Consider the following 13245-nt stretch of genomic DNA (forward strand, 5'->3'; position numbering starts at 1 on the left):
GTTGTAAAAGTTTCGAGTAATTCGTTTTTGTTAACCTCTGCTAGCGCCTCTCTTAGTTCCCTCTCTGCTCCAATAAAATTAGTTCCATTGTCGCTATAGAACTCATGCGGTGTACCTCTACGCGCCATAAAATTGCGAATAGCCAAAATACAAGAGCTTGTCGTAAGAGAATGTGCAATCTCAATATGAACGGCCCTTATAGTGAGGCACGTAAACAAACAGCCATATCGTTTCTCTTTGTGGCGATTCACACTGACCAATATGGGCCCAAAGAAGTCTACTCCAGTATAAGAGAATGGAGATGCATAAGCAGCTACACGAGCTCGAGGTAACTTTGCCATCTGAGGGGGGTTAGGCACCACCTTGGTGATTTTACAGAATTGACAGGAACGAAAAATAGTCTTTACAGTGGTGCGAAGTTTCGAGATGGCATACTTTTGCCTCAGCTCATTCACAACTGTTTCATGATGCATATGATGAAATTTTTCGTGATAATGAAGAATTATTAATTTGGTAACATAATGTTTTCTGGGCAATATTATTGGACGCTTTTGGTCAAATGTAACATTTGCCAAATCTATTCTGCCATCAACTCGTAAAAGCCCTTCCTCCAAATAGGGTGTTTTTGAAAAAATTTCGCTGGATTTTGGCACAGGAGACTTTGTATTCAGGGCAGCAATTTCAGCTGAGTAAGTCACAGATTGCACCTGTTTATATATTATATGCTCCGCTCTCTTTAAATAATCCAGTGTTAATCCTTGGCATCTGGGCTCATTTTTTCGACAAATAGTAATAAATTTGACCACATAAGCAATAGCTCTCACCAGCCGATTCCATTTCGAAAATCGCAGCTCATTTAAAATGGGCTCGTATTTATTTATTGGGTACGAGGTATGTATTCGTTCCTCCTCTGTATTACCACTAAAACCCGTCTTTTGGGGCCACATTTCTTCAGGTTGGAACAAAAAAGCTGGTCCATGGAACCACCTACTAGAATCGGAAAAATTTGGAATTTTCGACCATTTTGTGGCATCATCGGCCACATTCTCTCTACTTGGAACCCAATTCCAATCGCTGATTGATGAGAGTTCCAGGATTTCCGTAACCCGAAATGCAACAAACTGGTTATATTTGCGATGGTCAGAGTTGATCCAACTCAAAACTGTCTTCGAATCGCTCCAAAAATATTTTTTAGAAATTCCAATTTCGTGATTATCCAGCACAAACTTCGCTAGACGCGCTCCTATTAAAGCTGCCATAAGTTCAAGCCTAGGCACTGACGTTATTTTAATTGGGGCAACTCTGGTTTTGGCAGTCACTAACGAACAAACCACATCGGCATTTTTCTTCAGTCTTAAATAACATACAGCAGCATAACCGTCCTTGCTGGCATCCACAAAGGTATGCAGCTGGACATTAACGCCTTCATAATTATGAAAAGTTTTTAGATAGCATCTTTCTATTTTGAGGTTTTCGATGTCTGGCAAAATTCGTAACCAGTGACTCCATTTTGCCGCCAATTCGTGATGGATTGGTTCATCCCACCCCGATTTGGACCTCCAAACTTCTTGCATGAGAACCTTCACGAACATAACTATGTGTCCAATTAGTCCCAGGGGGTCGTAAATGGACATTACTAGTCTAAGCATTTCTCGCTTAGTTGGAGCTTTTTTGGTTGACAATAATTCACCCTCCAGAAGCCATGATGCTATTTTAAATGTTATAACATCCTCATCATGCTCCCAAAAAACGCCCAGTACTTTCTCAACACTGTTTTCGGCTTTAAAATTTATGCATTTAACTTTCTCCGAAAGAGTAGATGCAAATGCATTCCTAACCTCCCTGCTATTGGACACCCAGTTTCTTATATTGAAACCAGCTTGGCGATGTACAAAGCACACATCTTTAACCAATTTTATTGCCTCCTCAGCCGTATCAATAGAACATAGCAAATCATCCACATAATGATTTTGTTTGATTGCCTTTGCAGCAAGGGGAAACTCTTCCAGAAATTTGTCAGCATTGTAATTCTTCACATACTGCGATATGCTGGGAGCGCATGTGGCACCAAATATCATGACGTCCATTATGTACACATCTGGCGCTCTCTCCTGGTTACAATCCCTCCAAAGAAACCGTTGCACATCACGATCTTCTGCTCTGATGTGAATTTGATGAAACATCTCTTCGATGTCTCCACATACTGCCACTTTCTTTTGCCGAAATTTAAAAAGAATTGATGGCAATGATGTCAACATATCAGGCCCCTTAAGCAGAAACGAGTTCAACGAAAATTCACCAACCCTGGCAGCCGCGTCCCACACCACACGCGATTTACCAGGCTTATTCTTATTAAAGACGGCAAAAATTGGTAAATACCAAACTTTTCCGTCGTTGCGCCTGATGTCTTTTTCATCAAGTCTACGTATGTAGCCTTTAGATAGGTATTTAGAAATTGTATCTCGAAAAATGTTTAAGAGATCAAAGTTTCGTTTTAACTTCCCTTCGAGGCAAGTTAACCGCTTTATAGCCATATCAAAACTGTTTGGCAGTTCGACACAATCAAACTTCCATAATAATGGAACCTCATAATTACCACTTGCCTTTTGCTTCATGTATTTGCTTAATAAGTTTAATGCTCGACTCTCATCTTCAGATTTAAGAGGGTCTTTTGTACATATCCCAATGCTCTCGAGTGTGTAAAAACTTCTTACTAACTCATCTAATTTTTCATCGCTAGCTGTACAATTACATACTTGAAAATTAAATGGCTTACTTGTATGATCTGGTTCGGATGTTGTGCCGTATATGAGCCATCCCAATTTCGTTCGGACAGCAACAGGCTCATTGGAGGCACCTTCACGAATCTTGTTGGAAATACCCAAATTAAGATGATTTAATCCAATAAGTAGTTTTGGCTCAGCGTTCACATAACTTTTAACAGGCAAATTTCGGAGATGGCGATAACGCTGCGCTAACAATTTGTAGTTCAAAGATTGCACTGGTAAACTTAATGATTCCACTGTACATACGTTTAAAGACACACGGGTTTTGCTGTTCCCTGAAATTTGAATTGTTAATTTCATTGAATTTTTTTCCCTTCGCTGCATACCTCCCGTCCATTTCAAACACAGGGGGCTAGCCACACCATCAATTTTTAGATCACTGGCAATTGAATTATCCATAAGGCTGACCGACGAACCCTCATCAATAAACGCATAGGTTTCGATGCTTTTATTATTTCCATATATAGTAATTGGCACGATTTTAAACAAAATATTTGTCAACATATTATTGTGGGAATTATGTATCACGTCTCTTTCATTTGAACTGTTTGTCATATTTTGATTTGACGTTTGTTTGCTTCCAACAGGTGGTGAAGGTGACGTATATCGATGTAGGGAAGAATGGTGATAGTACTCACAGCCTTCCTCGCCGCACTTTTTCTTTTTCCTGCATTCTCCCATATGCACACCCAAACAGTATTTGCAAAGCTTCTTGGTTCTCACCACGTTCCATTTTTCACTGCGTTCCAACGACTGATATGTTGGACAGTCACTCACAGCTCTGCAGTTTTTATTGTTGCATACAATGCACTTTTTATCATCACTATGAGAGTAGATAAATGCTCTCTTACTTGTAGTTGTTTTGTTGTTATTGAAGCTGCTGCTTTTAGTATGACGATTTTTATCTCGATTGTTAGAAATGGGATCAGTTGTTATTGTACTGGCTGTTAATCCAACACTGAATAACCAACTGTCAAACGCAGATAAGTTTGGTTTCTTGTTTTGAATCATAAGCTGCTGTTTTATGGTTGCCCACTGCATTTGATACGAAGATGGGAGTTTTTGCAGTAATTGTTGAAGTAAAAAAGAATTATTTATCTCATCTGGCAAGTTGCCGGCTTTAATAGTGGCGATTAGACTACGGACGTTTATCGCAAAGTGAGTCAGTGTTTGCAAATTGTTTTCATCTACCTTTGGCGATGAATTTATTCTTTCTTTTATAGAGTTCAATATCTTTTCGGGTTGGCCGTAGAGCATTCGAAGAATATCGATGACGGCAGAGACATTTGATGGATGGATAAGCAAATGCTGTACACTATAAAGTGCTTCACCTTTTAAAGACTTTTGGAGACGAATTAAGTTCTCGGCCTCCGAAAAGCAGCAAGTTGAGGTGGACCATTCGAAAGTGGAAATAAATAATGGCCAGTCTTCGGCGTGCCCGGAAAATATTGGCAGTTCCTTGGGAACAGATTGTCTAGCATTGATGCTGCTTTGTTGCAGTAGATTGCTATTATGAAATTGGGATGTGCTATTGAAACTGTTCGTTTGGGGGCGCATTGTAGATGAAATGGGTGCTTGATAAATAAAAGATTGTGTATTTTCGGGATAATTCTGGCGGGGTGCACTTGCAACAGATGGTGGAAGTTGTGTTGCAGTGTTAAAATAAGAATTTTTGGGTAAATTTATGAAAGTTACCGCATTGGGATTAAGCGAAGCAGTCTGCGTATGCAAATATCTTTGATCTCCACTATTGGTGGTGGCTGACACTGCAGCAATCGGTGCAGTATTGCCTATCGTTGAAGTTGCAATGTTACAAGCTGCTGAGCACAGGTTAGTAGAATTGGGCGGTAATTGGGTAGCACTGCCAGTTGTTACTTTATTTTGTCCCGTACCACGAGTGGTTTCACTATTGGAGTTTCGTTCTGCTGAACTATTAGGCATATCCAAGTAAGACGTTTCTTCAAACAAATGTGTGGACTGCGCATGTACACCATTGTTGTTGGTAGACATTAAGGCTGATTCGGCTTGCTGGTCATGATTGGGAAGTTGATTGACCCAGTTTTGGACCGATTGAGAACTAGTTGATGAATTTTCATTTACGGTTGCAGCTTCCTGCAGAAGGTCATATTTTTTGTTTAGAAATTCTAAATTGAGATTTCTCTCTTCTTCAAGACGCTGTAGTTGTAGTTGAATGCTACGTGCATGAGATTGGCGCGAGACAGCAGAGGAATGGCTTCGGATACTATGGGTAGGCGAAGGTGGCCTGCGGTCTGCACAGTCTGGACAGAGTTGATTCGTTCTATTGGCATTTTTAAGGCAAATTTTATGAAATACTCTTTTGCATTCCATGCAAGATAACATGTTTGAGTCAGGGGGATTTGGACATAGGATGCAACCATTATCATTTTGTGGTTGACCCGTTGTAATGTCGTTATTCATTGTACTTACTGCGAGATTGGCAAAAATATTGATGCTATGGGTGAGTCAGATGGAGACGAAGTATTCGGCAAAAAGAATTTTAAAATGTTGAGAAGGCAATTTGCCAGAGCTAGCAGTTTCCACGGGATTTTGAATAAAATACACCAGTTCCACAAAAGACTTGATTTATTTCACAAGTGCATTTATATTAAAATTCCTACATAAAAACATACAAGTAAAAATACAAAAATTATAACAAAAAAAAACGTAACCTACTTTTTGGTATGAAAACCATTAGATTTTAATAATTATCTGCAATATTCCTCCTGAATCCGCAACACCGCGTATATGCCAACTTGCAAATTTTTATGGACTTTAAGAATATGGCGAATGAGGACGCTACTTGACATTTTAAAAACATTTAATTAAAAATTACTAGTTACTAAACACTAACAATAATTACGTTACTTAACCCTATCAATAATTACGAACTGACAGATACAAAATTGAGTTGCTATAAATTTAAATTAAGGCATTTTTGAGATTGGCGTCAACAGACAGTAATTTGTCCAATAGGGAAATAACAAACAAGACGATGAAACCACGCACCGTTTTGAAGTTTTCGCCTTCCCTGACCATACGAAATCCTTTTCGATTTGGTGCCATGTCATACCGGTGTAAAAGAAATGAAAGGGTAGACGTATTGTGGAACCCACTGAACCCACTAAGGGCACAAATAGGAATACTATAAGGAAATTCCTTGCATAGATTGACTTAGATATATGCTCATAGCGGTTTTAAAACCAGCACCAATAATTTAAAAAAAAATAATTTCTTTGAATTTTTTATATCCACCACCATAGAATAGGGGTTATATTCATTTCGTCATTCCGTTTGTAACACATCAAAATATCCATTTCCGACCCTACAAAGAATATATACATTTCGGATCGTTATAAAATTCTAAGACGATTTAACTATGCCCGTGTGTCTGTCCGTCCGACTGTTGTAATCATGCTATAGCCTTTAAAAATTTTAATATTGAGTTGAAATTTTGCACAGACTCGTATTTCTTTTATATGCAGGTTAAGTTATTGAATGGGCCACATCGGACTGTAGTTGGATATAGCTGCCATATAGTCCGATCTGGCGATGTAGGTTCTTAGGCCCATATCAGGCGCATTTATTACCCGATTTTGCTGAAACTTAGAACAATGAGATTTATTAGGCTCATCGATATCCGACCCAAAAATGGCCAAGATCGGAACATATTTGGATATAGCTGACCTATACACCGATATACCGATTTAGGGTCTTAGGCCTATAACAGGCGGATGTATTACCGGATTTCGCTGAAATTTAGAACAGTGAGTTTTATTGGGCTTGTCGATATCAGTGAGTTTTATCAAGACTACCAACATCTGTCCTGAAAATGGTTCATATGGGGCTATATTTAGATATAGCTGCCATAAAGAGCGATCTTCAGATTTCGGGTCTTAAGACCATAAATTGCGCATTTATTCTCCGATTTTGCTAAAATTTGAATCAGTGATCTGCACTAGAGGCCTCGACTGAATATGGTTTATGTCGGACCATATTTACCACATATATCTGCCATGTAGACCGAAGTGCCATATAGACCGAAGTGCCATATAGACCGATCTGCCATATAGACCGAACGGCCGATTTTGGGTTTCAGGCCTATTTCAGGCGCATTTATTACCCGACTTACCTGAAATTTGTAACAGTGAGTTTTATATGGCTAAAAATGGTCCAAATCGGACTATATTTCGATGTAGCTGCCGTAGAGACCCATTTTCAGTTTTAGGGTCTAAGTACCATTTATTCTCCTATTTTGCTGAAATTTGAAACATTGAGTTGCACTAGGGCCCTCGATGGTGTATATCGGCCTATATTTACATATAGCAGCCATATAAACCGATATGCCGATTTAGGGTCTTAAGCCTTTTACAGGCGCATTTATTACCCAATTTTGCTAAAACTTAGAATACTGAGTTTTATTAGGCTCATCGATATCCGATTCAAAAATGGTCCAGATCGGAATATATTGGGTTGCCCAAAAAGTAATTGCGGATTTTTCATATAGTCGGCGTTGAAAATTTTTTTCACCGCTTGTGACTCTGTAATTGCATTCTTTCTTCTGTCAGTTATCAGCTGTTACTTTTAGCTTGCTTTAGAAAAAAAGTGTAAAAAAGTATATTTGATTAAAGTTCATTCTAAGTTTTATTAAAAATGCATTTACTTTCTTTTAAAAAATCCGCAATTACTTTTTGGGCAACCCAATATTTGAATATAGCTGTCATATAGACCGAGCTGCCGATTTTGGTTGTAAGGACTATAAAAGGCGCATTTATAACCCGACTTCGCTGAAATTTAGAACAGTAAGACCAGTAGAACGGAGGCCACCGTAGCGCAGAGGTTAGCGTGTCCGCCTATGACGCTAATTTTGCCTGGGTTCGAATCCTGGCGAGACCATCAGAAAAAATTTTCAATGGTGGCTTTCCCCTCCCAATGCTGGCAACATTTGTGAGGTAATATGCCATGTAAAACTTCTCTCCAAAGAGGTGTAGCACTGTGACATATATAATAGATCGTGACAATAAAGGACTCAAATAAATTATCTTTTGGGTCTTAGCGTCGAGGGGCAGATCCTCTCCTCCCAATAAAAATAATACATGTTTACTTTTTCTTCTCATAGTCAAATAACAGGCATTGTCCATTAAAACATCAAAAATTCGAAAAATGTTCAATAGTTATATAGCTGCTGTTTTTTGTTTGTGAATACGAAACTTCAAAATCAGTTTATTAAGCAAAAAATGTGTAATAGTTAAAAGAGATTCTAACCCCTTAATAAAATAGTTTTGTGAATAAAACCGTTAGAATATTCCCACTGCTTACAAACTACCCAATCACATACCTATTTCAAAGAAATTTCTTCTACGCCTTCCAGCTTTGGACCCATTCATTAAGCCGCAACATTTTCGAGTTTCATGGTAGGGTGTAAAAAGTTTAATACAAATATGTATGCAATTTCATCATAAGTGTCTTTTGGATTTACCTCAGCTTAAATTTCAATAGGGACTATGTATAAGATTTTATAGATCAACACACACACACACACACACCCATACATAAACACACACCTCTATTCGGGCTTTTCCCTTTTCATTTTGATACGAAATTCTTAATGACAATTTAACAACCACCAAAGATACCACTTTTATGGCATCCTATTGAAAATGAAATGTTAATTTTTTTTTTTGCTGCATCAGATTCCTCCCACCCCCCACCACTTCGTGGCCTCCCCAGACAACAATTTCAGCTTCTTTGCAGATTTACTCAATTGCTGATAGGAGGTATATGGGTATCCTAAAATTTTACAACGTTCCAAATTTTATTACAAATTTAAGATGCCGCATAGGGAATAAACGAAACAGGCAATGATTGAGAAGACAAGTTATGGTTGTATTTGGAGAAAAAAGTATCTTCAAATCACCACCAACCGAACGAAACGAATGAACCAACCAAATGAGACTATGTTTAGAATTTGATCTAATATTCAAATGCTTGCTAAATGGGAGAGGAGGTTAAATGGGGTAGTGACAATGTCTGTTATAGGCATAGCCGTAGAAGGGGGAAAGGCGATTATTCGGCCAAAATTGGCGGAATAAAATCTCAAAAATCATCAAATTCAAAAGCGTTTGTGAAAGATTTTGTGATAATTGAACCACAAATTGATAACCAGATTGCAAGGACAGTTGCGCAGACGGACGGAAAGACAGACAAACATTGCTAGTTGGAATCAGGATGTGATTCCAAATTTATTGGTATACAAGAAAGGGGGTATTTTCATTCGTTGCAAGCCAAAGCATAAAGTTATAAAGGTCCTGCAACAAAGTAGAGATGTTGACTATAAAAAAAAAAATTTTTTTGTGAGAAATTACTACAGTCACCCTGTTAAAAAAAGACGTTTAAAATTCATGCACCAATGGTGCCATATCATACAAAGGTGTAGTTAAAAACATTGTCATTATTCGGGATTGATTTTGTGAATGCGCTTGCGGTTTTATGCATCGACAGATCACACCTACAAAATGTGTATGTATTCCCAATGACCTTGAACTGGTGGAGGTGCTGCGCCATGCTCCACTAGCCGCCAAATGACTGCGTTGCAGGGGCTTTTGATGAAGACATTTAGTTGGAGTCTTAAGGACACCACCGAACCTACTCCATCTTTGCTAGCTTATAATTTGCCTAGGCCATCGTCCTTCTCATCCAAACCAATACTCTCCTTCCGTTTAGAGTCGGAAACTCCACAGCAGTCAGTGAAAAAGCTTGCGGTCACCTAGAGGCATCCCATTCCCAAAATAAATAAGGACTACAATAGTTATATGGGTCCAAGAACCTTTGCTAATGTCGGCAAAGACAGATTGGTTATGGTAGTTGTCGACATGTGGAAGTAGACGAGGCAGTGCTTGGAGTGTTTGAGAGAAAGATTCTTCGTAAAATATATGAACCAGATTGCGTTAATTGAGAATATAGGTGTCGTATGAACAACGAGCTGTAGGAGCTGTATGACGACGATAGCATAGTTAAACGCATCAAAATACAAAGGCTGCGATGGCTAAAATACAAAGGCTGCGATGGCTAGGTCATGTTGTCAGGATGGATGAAGAAGCTCCAGCAAAGAAGTCTTTTGAAGGCAAACACGGTGGTACACGCAAACCGGGACAACCAAAAGCCCGATGGAACGATCAAGTGGTGGGAGACACCTCGAAACTTGGTGTCAGACATTATAAAATGAGCGCAGAAGATCGAGTATGCAAAGTTGTCGACAAGAGTGGTATCCCTGCCGAAACACGTTCCTCATGCAAATGCAAATTTTGGCCATGAACATTCCACTAAGGAAAGGTGGTTTTCCCCTCCTAATGCTGGCAACATTTATGAAGTACTATGCCATGTAAAATTTCTCTCCAAAAAGATGTCGCACTGCGTCACGTCGTTCGGACTCGTCTATAAAAACGAGGCCCCTTATCATTGAGCTTAAACTTGAATCGGACTGCACTCATTGATATGCGAGACGTTTTGCCCGTTCCTCAGTAATAATAGGAAATAATCTCTCCGAACCATTTTATACCAAACTATATTTTAGACAAGGTGTAATCTCTTTAATTTCCTGCTGGTGAAGATTATACGAGACGAAGGTGTGAATAGACATGGCACACTACTCACAAGAGAACATATGCTACGTGCCAATGCCGACGATAACGAAATTATAGGTCGGTCACCGGAGGAAGCAATCGCAGCTTTTGAAAGTATTGAAAAAGAATCAACGAAATTGGGGATGGCAGTAAATGGATATAAGACAAAGCCCTCTAACGCCGAAAAGAAGAGAGAGAGAGAGAAATGGAGAAAGTTGGGAACTACAACTTTGAGATAGTCAGTATTTTTATCTACCTCTGCACCACCGTAACCGAAACAAACGACACCAGTTTTGAAATAAAACAAAGAATAATATTGGCTAACAGATGCTATTTTGGACTGAGCAAGCAGATGAGGAGCAACCTCTGAGGACCACCTCTCTACAGAAAAAATTACACTATTCATGACACTTATACTACACGTGCTGCTATATGGCTCCGAAGTATAGGTACTTGCGAAAGCATATGAGGCAGTACTTGGAGTTTTTGGGAGAAAAATCTTTCGTAAAATATATGGAGCAGTTTGAGTTAATGGAGAATATAGACGTCGTATGAATAACGGGCTGTATGACGACGATAGAATAGTTACACGTGGCAAAATACAATAGTTGCGTTAGCTAGGTCATGGTGGGTTGGCTTAAACTTTTCGGGAGGTGGCCTTTCTAAGCTTATGATTGGAACGCTATTCTACGTTCGACTAATGGGACAAATATTCTGTCACAGCCAATGAAAGTAAAAGTAAACTAAGTAATTGTCGACAAGAGAGAAGAACGGGTAATGGACTGTCATCTGTATACTCCGATGTCCTTGCGCAATTACCTGTGCCTCCCCCAGTCTATGCGGATCGTGCCATCCTCAGAGAAGGTGTTAATCCCTTTTTTTCACTTCAAGACTGTTCGTGACATTATCATCCTGGTTGTTATTGCCCTGATAGCCGGTTTACTGTTCGTAATGATGTTCACAATCGACTTCCTCGCGTTAGCACCACACCACCTCACGCATTACGTGATCGCCCGGATCTACGGTCCTGCAGTCCGTATTATGGTCAGGCAGTCTAAAACAGATCTCAGTCCATGTGTTCTGAATGTAGACCCTCAGACCCACTCTATTCTATAGCATTAATTTATCTGTGTAACATGATCTTCCGGATGGCAATACCAGAGTTCCGTCAACCCAAGACTGTGCTCTGGCAGCAGTGCCTCGTACTCGACCTCAAGTGTTGTCTTAGATATCCGACCGCAAACCTCTTTTAATCTATCCAGGTTTGCTATCGTCCCATCGATTATAGCAGGATGATATGACCTGCTACTATCCTCTATCCATTCTCTCATCGCCTTAAGTCTCATAGCCGTAGTGGCTGCTACACATTTAATCTGTTTGTCAATGGGTCGGATATCTATTGGGTTGCCCAAAAAGTAATTGCGGATTTTTCATATAGTCGGCGTTGACAAATTTTTTCACAGCTTGTGTCTAGTCTGCAGTGTCCTAGTGGGCGTGGTCCTCATGGCTCCGTCTATGCCAAGACAACATGTTCTTTGAACCTGTTATATAGTTCTTATGTCGCACTTTTTCTCCATAGCAGTCCAACAAGACACTGAGGCGTAAGTAAGTATTGATCTAATCAAGCTCCTTTAGAGCCAGTGGACTATCCTTGGGTTCAAGCCCCATTTTGAGCCTGCGGCCTGTCTTAGTAGTGCCCAACTTCGGTGAGCCTTCTCGATACGCTCCTGAATATGGCACTACCACTTCAGTTTCCTGTCCAAAATCACTCCTAAGTATTTGACTTTGTCAGATGTCGAAAACGTTCTAGAGAGGAAACATGGTGCGTTGAATTGGCCAACCTTTGTCTTCGTCGTGAACCTTTGCCTCGGTCTTTTCTGGGTTAACAATGAGAGTCCTTGGTCTAGCCCAGTCGTATGCCGTCTGCAGGATCCTTTCGGCCATTCTGCATAGCTGGTTCAGATCCTAACAACGTCTGCATAGCAGACGGGTTCAATTTTCTCCTCAGTCAGTATCCGTTATTTATGGAAGTAACCCAAAGAGGTATCGATAAAATGCCTACTGTGGCGTGCACTGTGCCATCTTCTCCCCAATATTTACGTCATGGGAGCCACAATTTATCCACAGGCTCCTTAACTTTGGGTTATCCTGTCTCTAAGCACCTAGTCTACCCGGTACTGGCATACGGATTGGATCAGTGTTTCGGTCCCCACATTGTTAAAAGCCCCCTCGATATCAATGCATACCGCCAATGTGTACGTCTCGAAGGTTTCTTCTATTTTATGCACAACCTCGTGCAGCGCAGTCTCCACCGACCTTTACTTGACATTCGCATGGTGTTTGTTTCATGGTGTCCACAATACGCTTCAAGGACGTAAGGCTTATAGGTCGTGGGCCTTTTGTGTCGCAAAACTTGCCTTGCCGGGCTTGGGTATAAATAGAACCCTTAACTTCTGATAGGCCTTCAGAGTATATGGAAGTCCTAGGCATGCTGTGAAAATAGTGGACAGATGCGGCGCCAGATAGTCGGCCTCCTTTTGTAGTAATGCCGGAAATATTCCATTAAGTCGGGGTGTCTTAAATGGTTTGAGGCTCCACAAGGCTTCCTTTACTATAAGTTCTGGAATGATAAGCCTTCGATCAACCTTATTATTCTTATATTCCGGTGTCTAAGCGAGTCCCTTTGTATCCTGTGGAAAATGCGTTTCTATCGAAAGCTTCAACATGTCCTCCGTTGTCTCTGCTCGCACTCCCATGTCGTCTACTAACATTTCAGTTTGGACATGGGTTTGTCAGCGAAACTTTCATCTCGGCGGCGT

At 40.1% G+C, this 13245-nt stretch overlaps 1 protein-coding gene and 2 long non-coding RNA genes across 3 annotated transcripts in view; 1 reads left to right on the forward strand and 2 right to left on the reverse strand.

Moving 5' to 3' along the window:
- The window catches only part of LOC106086663 (uncharacterized), a 221578-nt gene that overhangs the window by 145791 nt on the left and 62542 nt on the right, over positions 1-13245 (reverse strand). The gene's annotated exons all lie outside the window — the stretch shown is intronic.
- Positions 2832-3223, reverse strand: LOC131994953 (uncharacterized). Its single transcript, XR_009396994.1, has 3 exons — positions 3113-3223; positions 3033-3061; positions 2832-2969 (listed from the first exon to the last, which is right to left on the reverse strand). It is a non-coding gene; the product is annotated as an uncharacterized LOC131994953 (long non-coding RNA).
- LOC131994954 (uncharacterized) lies at positions 3451-4395 on the forward strand. Its single transcript, XR_009396995.1, has 2 exons — positions 3451-3944; positions 4010-4395. It is a non-coding gene; the product is annotated as an uncharacterized LOC131994954 (long non-coding RNA).

This window comes from Stomoxys calcitrans, chromosome 2 (assembly GCF_963082655.1).
Source record: "Stomoxys calcitrans chromosome 2, idStoCalc2.1, whole genome shotgun sequence".
In the NCBI taxonomy this organism is placed as follows: Eukaryota; Metazoa; Arthropoda; class Insecta; order Diptera; family Muscidae; genus Stomoxys; species Stomoxys calcitrans.